Source organism: Typopeltis vanoorti, chromosome 5 (genome assembly GCF_054136105.1).
Source record: "Typopeltis vanoorti isolate ZY-2024b chromosome 5, IOZ_Tvanoo_1.0, whole genome shotgun sequence".
NCBI classification, from domain to species: domain Eukaryota; kingdom Metazoa; phylum Arthropoda; class Arachnida; order Uropygi; family Thelyphonidae; genus Typopeltis; species Typopeltis vanoorti.
Genome location: NC_143553.1, coordinates 28746751 through 28762224, shown reverse-complemented (window position 1 = coordinate 28762224; position 15474 = coordinate 28746751). Strand labels below are relative to the sequence as shown.

Here is a 15474-nt window from a genome sequence, read left to right as displayed (position 1 = left end):
CTGTGATGCAAGCCACATATTGACTGCTTCTTTGACCTTGTCGTCTTGAAACCACCGGCCACCAAGAAAGATTTCAGATGTTTGAACATGTGAAAGTCACTTGGCATGAAGTCAGGACTATATGGGATATAATGAAATTGTTCCCAGCCAAAGGTGGCGAGAAGTTGTTGTGTTATGCCGGCCGTGTGTGGGCAGGCGTTATCATGAATCAAAACAATGCCTCTGGTAAGCATGCCATGTCGTTTATTCTGGATTGCGCGATGCAGTTTCTTAAGGGTTTGGCAGTACATACTCGCATTGATTGTGGTGCCTTGACCCAAGAAAGAAGTCTACCAGCAAAATTCCTTGTTTGTCCCAAAACACAGTGCACATGATTTTCCGAATGGAAACCGTTGTCTTCAATTTCGTCTTGACTGGTGATGAGGTGTGCCTTCACTCCATGGACTGTTGTTTGGATTCAGGGGTTGTGTGTGACATTCAAGTCTCGTCCCTGGAATTCTTGACATGCTACCATCCTCATGGTAGCGTGTCAAGAATTCCAATGCACTGCCCAGCCAATTCACTTTGTGTTGTTCTGTAAGCAACTTCGGCACCCAGCATGCACACAATTTCTGATAATCCATGTTTCTCCGACACAATTTTATGAAGACATGAACGTGAAACTTCTGGAAGTTGCAGCGAGAGTGACGTCACAGTGAATCCCCTATTCTGTCGAATCTTCCCTTCAACTGAATGCACCAAATCATCAGTCACTAAAGATGGTTGCCGCTCCATTCATCATCGTGCATACCTGTCCTTCCTTCATTAAAAAGTCTTTTTCTTTTAAGGTTACACAGTGATCAGCATTCATATTTAAGAATTTAGGGACACAAAACACACGTGTCGAAATGATTATTTTACTTATTATTAATAAAATATAATAAAAATATTAATAAAAAGTAAAATAATTTCAACGTGTGTTTTGTGTCCCTATCGTAAATATGAATTAAAAAGTCTTACCCATCTTCGTATCATTGAATCACTCATTGCATGTTCTCCATAAACCTCAATAATTTGCCAATGAATTTCAGCTGTTTTAACGTTTATCGCATTCAAGAAACAGATAACTGACCTAATTTCATGTATGGCAGGTGATTCGATTTTCTTAGACGTTATAAACACACACCAAGAAGCATATGCACTGTGAGAATGTCTGAAAATGGCACCAACACCTTGCTAACGAATCAACAAACTCAGCACACATGCACACCATTGTGATCGCAGGGCTGCAGTGAAAATATTTAAAAACGGAAATTACTTCATGGACATCCCTCATATATTACAACTTGTGTGGAAAGGATATATTATATGGAACTACAAAATTGGGAGATGTCTGGGAGCATTGAAAGAGTAGTTATGTGTTGTGTGGATAGGGATGGATGCTTATTAGGCAGTCAACAAGAGATACTGAGATACTTACCAGAGCTATGTCTGAGTGTATATTCTGAAAGTGAAAAGGTTGAATGGAGAGATTAATCATTAATTATGCAATATAAAAAAAAGAAGAAAAAAAGGCTTTATGGAGGTGGCACATGAAGTGTAATAATCAGTTGCTTAAGGAGTACATAGAGTAGGCCAGGAAGGTGACTTGGTAAAGACAGCATAAGTGCAGTATGAGCAGAAATGGGGTGATCAGATCAAGAACTGGTAGATTGGTAACAAGTGCAGAGGATTTAATGAGCAATTTATCAGTTTATTTCATCCTCATGAATGTGACTTGTGTGGGTGTGGTGAAGGATGGAACGGTGGTGACTAATCAAAAAGGTATGTAAAGAATTACCTAAGCATGATACTAATATGGCAGTTGAACTTGACAGCATAACACTGTGTCTTATAGCAATACTCCAGTAAGTTACCAGCATCCTTGGCATACTTGTTTAACAAGAATCTTACAAGAAGGCAAATCCCAAAGAAGTAGATAGAGGGGAAAATTGTACCACTTCATAAAGGAGATGTAAGATGGAAGTCACAAATTGTAGGCCAAACTGTGTGTCTGGGGTCATTAAGGTGGTCAAAGTTTTTGAGAAGTCAGTGAGGGTGAGGTCATTAATGCATGCAATTGTGTATCCTATGATACATGTGATGGAGTATATGAGTGTCGAAGTTCAGTACTGTTTTTGGTGCCATACCATAGTAGTATTCTTTGCGATGATCATTGCGAGTTTGTTAAAGGGATATTATGTAATAGTAATATGCTTATGTACTACAAAAAGGTGACAAATTCATTGGACAAGGAAATCCACATTCAGTGGTATATGTGGATTTTTCAAAGGCCTTTGATAGATTGCCATAAGGCAAGCTAGTAAATAAACTGGAAATCATGGTCTTGAATAATAGATTACTGAGTTGGTTAGGTGATTACTGAGTGTCAGAGAGGTATCAGCACATTGTGTACATGGGAATAGTAACCCAAAAGAAAGGTCCTTTGCAGTGTGCCAAAGGGGATCTATTTTAGGACCATTATTGTTCAACTTGTATATGTTAATAATATTGGAACACACATAAGGAAAGATATGCAGCTGTCTGTAGATGATGCATTGGGAAGAACTATGAGAATAGAACTGATGTTATGGCATTTCAGGAAGATCTGAATAGACTGTGTGAGTGGACAAGTCAAGCTACTGTTTCATGTCCTATTGTCAATAAGACAATAGGACATGACACATCACCACGAGTTTTAAGGGGATGTTCCAAGAAGTTAGCATCAGCCTTGGCCTACCTGTTTAACAAGAGCCTTTATTATTATTATTATTATTATTCAATCCGCACGGTTAGCCTAGTGGCTTTGTGCTTCGCAACCATATGCCTGGGGAAGGAGTGTCCTAGGTTCGATTCCCGTCCATGACGTGAGAAGCTTAAGGATCTTCCTCAGCCATAGCCAAGTTAGCCGGTAGCCGGTCTTGAGCGTGGGCAGCAGGGTTTTTTCCGCCAGTTTATCTGGGGTTTTTCATCCCGCAAGCAGGCAAACCGGCCCCGTGAACACACAGGTTACAGTCATAAATACTTACGGCAAGGAAGGCAACGGGAAACCACCTTGATCATAATCATCTCTCCCTAGAATGGTAGCATTTAGCTACCCTCCCGCGGCCGTATGGCAGATGGGAACCAGAAAAAGAATGAAATTTATTATTATTCAGGCCTCCATGGAGTCGAAAGACTCATCGTGGGAGGTCCTTCATAAGAAACACAAAGTCTATCAAGACTCATCGAGGGGAGGTCCCCTCTAAGAAACACAAAGTCTATCATACCACTCCTTGAACTCATTTAACGTTCTCACTCTCACCACTCCATCAGGCAATGGATTCCATGGTTCAACCACCCTCCATGCAAAGAAACCACTCCTTACCCTCTTGATCACAGTTTCCTTTCGTAACTTCCAGGGATGGCCTCTTGTCATCACTCCTTCCTGCTGTTCAACCAAGAGAAAGAACTCCCCTGTGTCAACCCTGTAACCACCTCTCAACAGTTTAAAAGTCTCAATCATATCACCTCTCTTTCTATCCACCAAACTCTGCAGTCCACATTCCCTCAGCTGATCCTCTTAACTATCCTTGTACAGTCCTGAAACCATCTTTGTCATCTGTCTTTGTATCCTTTCCACAGTTAATTTATCCCCTTCAAATCCTGTAGACCAAATCTGAGAACAATAGTCCAAGTGTGGTCTGATCACAGACTTATACAATGGAATGATAACCCTCTTATCTCTGCAGGTCAGTGTCCTTCTCATAATTGCAGCAATCCTCTGTGTTACCTTCACCACCTTTGCAATATGTCCCCTAAACTTCAGGTTTCTATCAACCATCAACCCCAGATCACTTGTCTCCCCTACTTCCTCCAGCACAACTCCTCCCATAGAATATGCTTCATCCCACTGATGTTTCCCAAACCTCAAGACCTTACGTTTTGCTGCATTAAACTGACACCCCCATTCATTTGACCATCTATCTAGCTTATTCAAATCCTCTTGCAGGGCTACCACATCTGCACTATTACTAATAATCCTTCCCAGCTTCGCATCATCCGCAAACAACTGAATATCCCCTTGCAATCCACTGGCAATGTCATTGATATAAAGGTTAAACAATATAGGTCCTAGTACTGAGCCCTGTGGGACCCCACTTGTAACCCTCTGCCTCCTTGAAACTGCTCCACCATACACAACTCTCTGATACCTATCAGACAGCCAATCCTGAATCCAGTTGACCAATCTGACATCCAAATCCATGTGTTGCAACTTAAATATCAGCTTATCATGTGGCACCCTGTCAAATGCCTTTGTTAAGTCTAAGAAAATTGCAGTATATGCCTTTCCCTCATCTAATGTTCTTGTAACTTTATTATAAAAGGCTAGCATATTACTAAAACAAGAGCGCCCTTTCACAAATCCATGTTGACTCTCACAGATAGCATTACCCTCATCTGCCCAATGTTGTATACGGTCCCTCACTACTTTCTCCAAGATCTTAATAACTACTGATGACACACAGACTGGCCTATAATTAGACACTTCCAGTCTGTTACCACCCTTATGCAATGGCACTATCTTACCTTCCTGCCATTCTCTGGGCACCTTTGCCGAAGCCAGACTTTCATTGAAAAGCCAGGTTAAAGGCACTGTCAGTTCCCTGGCACATTCTCTCAAAACTCGTGGTGAAATACCATCCAGTCCCAAAGCTTTACTAACATCTAGAGTACTCAGTATCTGAAACACACTCTCCTCCTGTACCTCTAAACCTCAAACCAGTCCTATTCCTCTAGCATTAAAACTGACTCCTCTAGGATGAAATACTCCAATAAAGTGTTCATTGAACAATTCCACTATGTCCTCTGCATCAGTCACTCTATTCCCATTTTTATCCCACAATATCATTCTTCCACAGTCATTTCTTCTCCTACTGGCCACATAGCTAAAAAATTCCCTAGGATTTTCTTTGGATCTTAGGGCCAACGTCTGCTCATATTCCAGTTTCGCTTTCTGTACCACTCTAGTCACTCTTCTGGCCTGTGTCTTATATTCTTCATGCATCCTCTCTTCACCTGTCTCCTTATATCTCTTCCATAGTCTCTTTTTTGCATGCAATTCCTGTTTAATATTGTTTGTCATCCACTTTACTCCAAATTGTGTCCTCTTCTTCATTCGTGGTATACAACTAAGAGCCTTGCAACAGCACAAGTCCCAAACAAAATTGTTCTACTTTGCAAAGGTGGTAATAAGGCTAAGGCAACAAATTATACACTGATTTGCATATCTGGAGTTGCAGTTAAGGTATCTGGAGAAGTTGCAGAAAGATAACATACAAAAGTGGCTGAATAACAGTGCCATTCTGTTATGAATGAGATTCATAAATTCTTATCTATACTGCCTGTTTGGCCATAGGGCAGTTTGCAACTACAAGGGACCTGGTAGGTCTAAGGAATGTGGCTGGTCTTTGGTGGAACAGATAAGGGATGCCAATTTGTTATGTGGTCTGATAGTAAGGAGGCAAGCTTACCTCTGTAATATTTTTAAACTTTCCCCCTCATTTTGGTATTGCTCTACCTTCTTTCCTTTAGACTATGATTCTACTAATGCCCAGATCAAAATACTTCAGAGGGTCCTTAAAAATGTCATCTCTTGGCCTGTGGAAGTCACCAATAAACTAAAACCATATAACTCAGCCCCCCCCCCAAGAAATATGGGCTACCAGAAATCCATGAATGAAATTTGCCATTATGTCCCACTGTGGATGGCAGAGATTCACCCACATACAAATTAGCCAAACAGCTAGTCAAAGTTAATTGAGAATTTCTCTGAAAATTTCTCAATTGAGAGTAATGAGAATATAATGAGGTGTCAAATCACGCTCCAGTTGGTGAGAGAGTGACCATGAAGTGATTACCTCAGTAGTTGCCAGTAGTGTGAGGACCTCACAGAGGTCCTCACACAGCTTGCATATGTAACATGGAATTAGGAGTTAGTTGGAAAGGAGATCACTGCAGCTTTGGAAATATTCCAGAACTGTCTAGTAGAAACAATGTCTAAATATATTCCAAAGAATAGAAGGAATTATAAGGTAGGTGTAAAATGGATGAATGAAGAGATTAAGCATGCAATATAGATAAAAAAGAAATTATGGAGGCAGCATAAGAGAAGTGGCAATAACCAATTCCATGAGGATTACAAAGACCATGCAAGGAGGGTGACTTGGTTGGTAAGGGTAGCAACAATAAAGTATGAGCAGCAGTTAGCTAATGAAGCCAAAAAGAATCCTAGGGAGTTCTTTCGATATGTAGCCAGCAAAAAAAGAATGATTATGGAAAGATGATATTGATTGAAGAAAATGGTATAAGAACAACTATTGCAAAAGATATAATGGAGATACATAATGAGCAGTCATAAAGGTCTTTCATCCTTGTCAATGTAACATCATGGAGGGATTGAGAGCAGTTGATGATGGGGAGAAGAGACTGACTGTGAGCAAGAGATGTATGTAAACAGGGGTGAATTCTCCATGCTTGCTGTGCGAGCTCATTACTTGAGAAAGAAGTAATATTTATGTGTTAATAAATGCATGCATTTATAAGCATTCCATTTAGGCTTTTACTTTCATAGACAGAAGGTGAAAATTGAGCTTTGCATTGTGTATCAAAGGGCGATGCTTTCTCGTCTAGTCAAAGCTACCCTGGCTTGCTCGGTTGTGGGAGCTTCCAGTTCCTCGCTGCAGCACTGATTTCATGCGCACACATAGCCATTTCTGCTCCCTTCATGTCGTCTTAAACACAGGCTATACGCAGTCAACTTAGCTCTAGCCAGTGAGCTTCAGCCAGCCTTTATACATGTGCATGTTACTTGGGATAATTAAGTTACATGCCAACTTTTTATGACGATGTTATTGACCAGTTCATAAAGAACCATAGGGTAGAATTTGTATTCAAGTAGCTAAATTGAAAAAGATAGAATATCGTTTGTAAAATAAATGTTGTATTTGTATGATTAAATGTACATAAGTTTATAAATATATAGTTTTAAATGGCCAGTAGTTCATCATTCCGCTAATCAGACATCAATCACACCTCTTACCCCCTGAATGATAACAATAGTAAATGTGAATTTCAAGACCAGCATTCGCCCCTCTAGGTAAAATTGAACAAACTTGATATTAATAAGGCTGTGGGACTTAATATATCACCACATATTATGAAGGAGCTACCAGTGAGTTGCCATCTGCCTTGACATATCTTCCAAAGAAGTGGAAGGAGGGCAAGATTCTGCCACTTCATAAGGAAGGTGATAGAACTCTGGCATCAAATTATAGGCCTATCTGTGTGTCAGGTATTGTGGTTAAGTTGTTGGAGAAGCTGGTGAGAACTAGAATTCAGAAGTGGGTTGACAACAATGGTATTATCTTTGACGGACAGCATGGATTTGCTAAAGGGAAGTCATGTTGTAGTAATCTACTTACGTATTACAATAAGGTGACGGCTTCCTTGGACAGTGGAGAGGGATACACAGTAGTATGCTTAGATTCTGCAAAGGCTTTTGATAGATTACTGCATTATAGGTTGATAGTGAAACTAGAGTGGATGGGGCTGGATATTAAATTGGTGCATTGGATTGGAGACTGGCTATCTGATAAGTATCAGCAAGTTGCATATGAAAGAGCAATATCCTGGAAGAGAAAAGTCAGTAGTCGTATGCCTCAGGGGTCTGTTTTAGAGCCATTGCTATTTAACCTATATGTTAATGATACTGGCGATGATGCAAAGTTGGGACGAACTACAAAGAGTAGAGCAGATGTTTTGGCCTTACAAGAATACTTGAATAGAATGAGTGAATGGGCACAGAAGTGGGGATGTCAGTTCAATATTGCAAAATGTTAAGTTTTAAGTTACTTAAATATAAAGAGCTAATAAGCTTCATTTCAGCGATATAAACATTATTTAAATTAAGGGGATATTAAATCCCACATTGTTTTAAAACCGAATAAGAAACTCAGAGATTGGAATCAAAGAGTTTCTTGCCGAATATAGTAAACTATAAAGTATCGGCGACCACTAGCATGAGCTAATGCAAGTGAGCGTAGTACATAGTACAATACCGGAGAACTCGCAGCAAAGTTGGTAAAGTTCTGATCGCTATTCTTAGGTATTTTCCATAATGTAAAAACACATTTCCTAGGAAATGTATGCTGTTATTACATTATGGTGGGAGGTCACTACCCAGACCGGTTTCAGCCTTTTTTGAGGCTTCATCAGTGAGTAGCTAGACCAAATTAATACCAAAGTGTATAGCGAAAAGAACTTACACTCTGCTATGCGAGTTTCCAAACAGGTTCAACCATTAAGTTACTTAAATATAAAGAGCTAATAAGCTTCATTTCGGCCATATAAACATTATTTAAATTAAGGGGATATTAAATCCCACATTGTTTTAAAACCGAATAAGAAACTCAAAGATTGGAATCAGAGAGTTTCATGCCAAATATATATAAAGTATCGGCAACCACTAGCGTGAGCTAATGCAAGTGACCCTAGTACATAGTACAATACCAGAGAACTCGCAGCAAAGTCAGTAAAGTTCTGATCGCTATTCTTAGGTATTTTCCATAATGTAAAAACACATTTCCTAGGAAATGTATCCTGTTATTACATTATGGTGGGAGGTCACTACCCAGACCAGTTTCAGCCTTTGAAGCTTATTAGCTCTTTATATTTAAGTAACTTAATGGTTGCACCTGTTTGGAAACTTGCATAGCAGAGTGTAAGTTCTTTTCGCTATACACTTTGGTATTAATTTGGTCTAGCTACTCACTGATGAAGCCTCAAAAAAGGCTGAAACCAGTCTGGGTAGTGATCTCCCACCATAATGTAATAACAGCATACATTTCCTAGGAAATGTGTTTTTACATTATGGAAAATACCTAAGAATAGCGATCAGAACTTTACCGACTTTGCTGCGAGTTCTCCGGTATTGTACTATGTACTAGGGTCACTTGCATTAGCTCACGCTAGTGGTCGCCAATACTTTATAGTTTACTATATTCGGCATGAAACTCTCTGATTCCAATCTTTGAGTTTCTTATTCGGTTTTAAAACAATGTGGGATTTAATATCCCCTTAATTTAAATAATGTAAAGTTTTAAATTTTGGGAAACAACCATGGGATGTAGAATTTACACACTATGAGGATATATTGTTGGAGGTGGAAGAAATAAGAGATCTTGGGGTGATGGTGGATAAGGATCTAAAATTTAGAGGACAGACTGCCAAAATTGTGAGGACAACACAATGAATTCTAGGAAGATGTGGAGGACACTGACTTGTAGAAGTAAGGAGATTCTTGTTCCATTGTATAAGGTTTTGATTAGGTCACACATGGATTACTGTGCCCAGATTTGGTCACCTGGTTTTCAAAAGGACGAAGAGATGTTGGAATGATCCCAGAGGCAACTGACTAAAGTAGTTTCTGATCTCTGGAATGTCGAATATGAGGAAAGGTTGAGAAGGTGCAACTTGCAGAGTCTAGTGGATTAGAGGAGGGATGATATGATACAGACATGCAACTTGGTAAGGGGTTTTTATAGGATCAGTGGCAAAGAGGTTTTACAGAAAATGGTGTCAGATCGGGGAGAACCAGAGGTCATCCCTGGAAGTTGCATAAGGAAGGTGTGAGCAAGGGAGTGAGAAGCAGGTTTTTTGCATGCAAAGTTGTGAATGATTGGAATGCTTTGCCTGATAATGTAGTGTCTGCAGAGAATTTGAGTGTGTTTAAGGCACAGTGTGATGAGCTATGTGTATGACAAAAGGACCTCCTAGATGAGTCTTTGACTCCATGGGGGGTCTTGGGGTAATAATAACAGAATAATAATAATAATTTAATTTGGCAATGAAAATTCTAAAAACAGACAGAGGTGATAATCATGGGTTCTCTACCCTGGCCAACTTCTTCATGGAGACCTCTGAAAAAAAAGTTTAAATTTTGTCCCACATAAACCCACGATTTGGCTACACTATGAAACATAGATGTGTTCTCCATTTGGCCAAATGACTTGGGTACAATCAATATTTTCTTAACACACTTAGACAATCAATATATCAGGATTCAGTTTACCTTAGAAAAGGAAAATAATAGTCTCCCCTTCCTAGATCCTCTAACTAAATGCCAGTCTGATGGATTCCTGGCATTTTCCATTTACAGAAAACCCACACATACTATAGGTACATTCACCAGCAGTCACCTCCCCCCTCCCAACAAAGTGGGATTATAAAAATCCTATATAACAGGGCTAAATTAATCAGTTCTGATAATAGTGTCTTAACTACTGAACTTGACTACATTCTCAACACTCTCTTAGCCAATGGCTACAATCCAAAATCCACAAAATATTAAATCCTGTAACCATGACACCCCCCCTCCTTCAGAGCAGAGATTATGCAAAATCTATCACCATTCCATATATATCTGAGGCATGTGAAAACTTAACAGAAATCTTAAATAAGTACAACCTTATAACCATTTACAGACCAAATAAAAAATTGGTATCCCTTATCTGTTTCCCAAAGACCAGCTACCAGACCTATCAAGTGTCTACCAGGTCTCTTGCAGCTGCAAACTGTCTTACTAAGGCCAAACAGGGGAGAGCCAACAACAAAATTTCTGAGCACAAGGACTACATCCAGTTCCCCCATTACAACTGCTCTGGACTTGCTGACCATGCTTTGGACATCCACCACAGGATATGCTGGAGGAAGGCAACTACTCTATTGCACTGCAGAAAATACAAATATAAGAGGCTATTCTGGGAATCTGCCTCAGCTCTGAGAGGCAGATTCCCAGTCTTTCCAAGCTTAAACAAAATTTGGGTGCATGAAACTGCCCCAAATTTTGGAAGTAGTCATTCTCAGATCTTCAACCCCAATGGCCAAGACCACTTAATTTAGCCCACTTGGGACTTTAGGACTTTAGTCCTGACTTTGGTTGCCTTTCTTTAGCCTTATTTACCCAGCATTAGTGCCTGCATGCACATATCAGAAGTATTAATTACAGTTATTATATTGAAAGTTTATTTTTCACTTGGTTAGAGTATAATAAATTTAGTTTAATCCTTTATCCAAGTGTGAGCAAACAAAGTTTGCGCCTGAAAGTATCTTCAGGACTGGGTTAAGGTGGTACAACACCAGGACAACTCGTTGCAAAGGTGGAGCAAGATACCAGCACTCCTATCTTAGTATCTCCTATAATGCAAAACACATCTCCTTGCGGATATGTCTAATGTTATGCATTAAGGGAAGGGCCACTACCCAGACTAGTTTCGACCTTTATTGAGGTCTCTTCAGTGGGAGCCAGGCCCGAGTGGAGATATCAGTCCTTATCCTTATAAGGACTGGCTTAAAGGGGCGAAGCAAGAATGCTTTTCATCTTCCCCGTTATCTGTAGAGGACAGTGTATGGATAAGGTGTTTATGAGCAATTAAAGCTCTGATCATGGTAGGAGGGTAACAGCAATTGCCGAGCCTCAGAACTTCATTGGCTACAGCATTGCCATCCATTACCCTCCAAGGGTATTGGATTTTGGATTCAATGAATCAATCCACATTTTTCTACCGGCCTGGAGATATCAGGCAGAAGCATTAGCAGGTCATCTCTACCTATAGGAATTGCCAATTGGTGTGCCACCCTTTTTTAATAATTTACTCTGGATTTAGAGAAAGATGTTGAAAGTTTATTTTTCACTTGGTTAGAGTATAATAAATTTAGTTTAATCCTTTATCCAAGTGTGAGACCTGCTAATGCTGTTCTGAAGAGAATCACTGAAGAGACCTCAATAAAGGTCAAAACTAGTCTGGGTAGTGGCCCTTCCCTTAATGCATAATATTAGACATATCCGCAAGGAGATGTGTTTTGCATTATAGGAGATACTGAGATAAGAGTGCTGGTAGCTTGCTCCACCTTTGCAACGAGTTGCCCTGGTGTTGTACCACCTTAACCCAGTCCTGAAGATACTTTCAGGCGCAAACTTTGTTTGCTCACACTACAACATCTATGCAGATGATGTAGTGGCCACACTCAGAGACTCTGAGTCTATCTTGACATACTACAAAACTTCAGCATAGTCAGTAGTCTCCGAGTTAATGCACAAAAAACTAAAATCAAAAATTTTGGAAATTTCCATAACACTGGACTTCCCTACGGTTTAATGCTGCATACGCAGCCGCTAACAATACTAGGAGTTCCCTTTTCTGAGTCGCTAGCTTTACCAGTTACAAAATTACAGGAAATAAGTACGGAAAGGATAAGCCTATTCAAACCGACCTTTTTCTCCTTTTATGGCAGAGCCACAGTGATAAAAACAATCATTACCCCAATGCTCATGCACACAGTCAATATCACAGGCATCACACTCTACAAGAAAACCAATTATCCAAAAAACTCTTAGATTTCTTCTGGAATGAAAAAAAACATGAGGTTAAAAAACAATACCTGCAACTAAAACATGAAGAAGGGGGGTACGCTCTGCCTGATCTCAAAAGCTTGCTTTATGCAAATACATTCAAAACCGTACGGAAGGCCTTAAACTCAAACCACATTTCAGGCCTCCTAATTAGATATTTTATAGGACTTTTCCTCCCCCTCTTTGGAACCACAGACTATGCTGGACCCCGTGCAAGGGTTGTGCCCAAGTGGTACCGCACACTAGTAAAATCACTTACAGTACTTAGAGACAAAGGAACAGAAATCCTCACACACAAATCCAATGCAGTATACTGGGATTTCTTCCAACTCTCCAGGCATGATACACCAAACCTCGGGAAAAACAATGAAACTCTCTTTAAAAACATCAAGAATAGCTGGGGACAGCCTTTTCATCGGGATCAGGCCTGGCGAATAGCTTATGGACGGCTCCCGGTGAAACAGGTTAAATCTAGGTACGTACCCAGTCCGTGCGATCCCTTTTGTGATGTCTGCCGGGGCGTGGAAACGGTGGAGCATTTTTTTTATTTTTGCCCACCAGCCCAACGCGTCTGGCAAAGACTGAGCACAGCACTGGGAATCCCGATGCTATCACTAGAAGAGGTCATACACCTGCAATTCCCGCCACCAGTCAACAAGACCCAAAAATTCGCCATTTTTTTTAATTAACGTCTTAAAGTATCATATCTGGAAGGTATGGAAAAAATCCCAGGTACAGGACGCAAATTTAATGTACGCAAGAATAAGGAAAGGTTTCTTTTTTTACCTACCTAAATTTCTTGTGCAAGAGAGACATCTACTAGGAGACTTTAAATTTGTCAACAAATACTGCAAACCACCGAAAATATGCTTTCTTATACAGGGACGCATCAAGCCCTGTATATTTCTTTAGTATCTCAAAAACTCCACCTAACTCTCCCTAGGAAAAGTAACAACCACTCTGTTCTTCCTCGCCACAAAGCTTTCGCTGGCACGGTTTCCTTTACTCCAAATAAGGGGGGTAGATCTGAGAACCCGGGCTGCGAAGGCTTACTACGAGGCAGTGCTGCTCCTTGTGAGCGGCATCTCCCGGGCCAGTCTTCTACCCCATTCTAAGTCCCAGTGGTACCAGGTCTGTAAGTTCCTTATTTTGTTCCCTTTCAGTTCAACTGACCGGACCTTAAGTCCTTTAAATTTTATGCAATTTAAAAAAAAAAAAAAAAAAAAAAATGTTCTAACTGAAAATACTGTTTTCAAAACAGGTCAATGGATCTCCTTCATAGATAACTGACAAAATTATTAAGGATAAATTTATAAGTGAACTTTAGTCAAAATTTTTATGGTTAAATTTTCTTTTTTTTTTTGAACAGATAAATTGAGAATATGTGTCACAGACCAATTAGCCATATAAGGCTAAACAGGTTGACTGAGGCCTCTTTTGCCTCCTACTATCCTACTCTATCTTTCATTATTCTCCTCTCTTACTGTTTGCTGACCCTCAGCATGCTTTATTCTCCAAAGGCCTATGATGAGAGACATGAACTCCCATTCCACCTCAATAAAGGTCGAAACTAATCTGGGTAGTGGCCCTTCCCTTAATGCATAACATTAGACATATCCGCAAAGAGATGTGTTTTGCATTATAGGAGATACTGAGATAGGAGTGCTGGTATCTTGCTCCACCTTTGCTGGTGTTGTACCACCTTAACCCAGTCCTGAAGATACTTTCAGGCGCAAACTTTGTTTGCTCACACTTGGATAAAAGATTAAACTAAATTTATTATACAGTTATTATAATTAATATTCAGTATACATTACAATTTCCTGAAAAATAATATTCCCTAAGCCTTCCTACCAGTGTGATGTGTTTGTGTCCCTGCTATTTGTCCATTAATAATACAGAGAATGATTTGAGGAGCAGGAGGATATCTAGTTGTTTGCCAATGATGCAAAACTAAGCAGAACAATAGTTAATAAGGCTGATATTGAGATACTATAGGATGATTTCAACTGACAGTGTAGACAAAGGATAATTGATGTTTGTCAGTTTAATGTTGCAAAGCGTAAAGTTATGTGCAATTTTGGAAAGATTGCAAACTGTGCACTACACTGAAAGAACTAAACTATAGGAAAGTGATCAGGCTAGGAATTTGCGAACTGATGATGGATAGGAAGTTTTTCAGAAGACACTGCAAATATGGATAAAATAGCAAAAAGGGCCACTGAATGCTGAACAACAATGACAAACAGGGAGGTTGGTATTTTGCATTTCAGGTTCTTCCCCTCCCTCCCTAGTGGGCGATTTTAAAATTTAAAGGGAAGGAATAAGGAGATGCATTTAAAAAAACCGGTTGGAACTTTGTTATACATTCAAGCAGAACATACTTTTCTACACACAGCTCATGAAAACCATGGAATGACCTTCTTTGTAGCAAGCAGAAACAGTTATTTACCTTTCTTCCCAATCATACTTGGTTAAAGAAAGTTTTAAGTGTTTTACAGTTATTAGTTAAAAATCTGAATATGCAGTGAATCTATTATTTGTTGATCACATAACAATAACATTTTAACACAATCAAAACTGAAAATTTAGTTTCATTTCCAGCACTTATATGAGAGGCATTCTGAAAATGTTTTCTTTGTATAGCACCCCACTCAAAATGTGATATGCCATTGTAAGAGAAGACAAACGACGGAAATTCACTATTTATACTACTATTTCTCAACATAATCTCTGCCCTTCCATTACATTTTCTCCACCCTTAGCGAAGGCATTTGACAGGGTGCCACATGATAAGCTGATATTTAAGTTGCAGAACATGAGTCTGGATGTCAGATTGGTCAACTGGATTCAGGATTTGCTGTCGGATAGGTATCAGAGAGTTGTGTATGGTGGGGCAGTTTCGAGGAAGCAGAGGGTTACAAGTGAGGCCCCACAGGGCTCAGTACTGGGACCTATATTGTTTAACCTTTATATCAGTGACATTGTCAGTGGATTGCAAGGGG

General features: G+C 39.7%; 1 protein-coding gene across 1 annotated transcript in view; it reads right to left on the bottom strand.

Annotated features, from left to right (window-relative positions):
- The window catches only part of LOC150106277 (cGMP-specific 3',5'-cyclic phosphodiesterase-like), a 474780-nt gene that overhangs the window by 320200 nt on the left and 139106 nt on the right, over positions 1–15474 (bottom strand). The window lies entirely within an intron of this gene.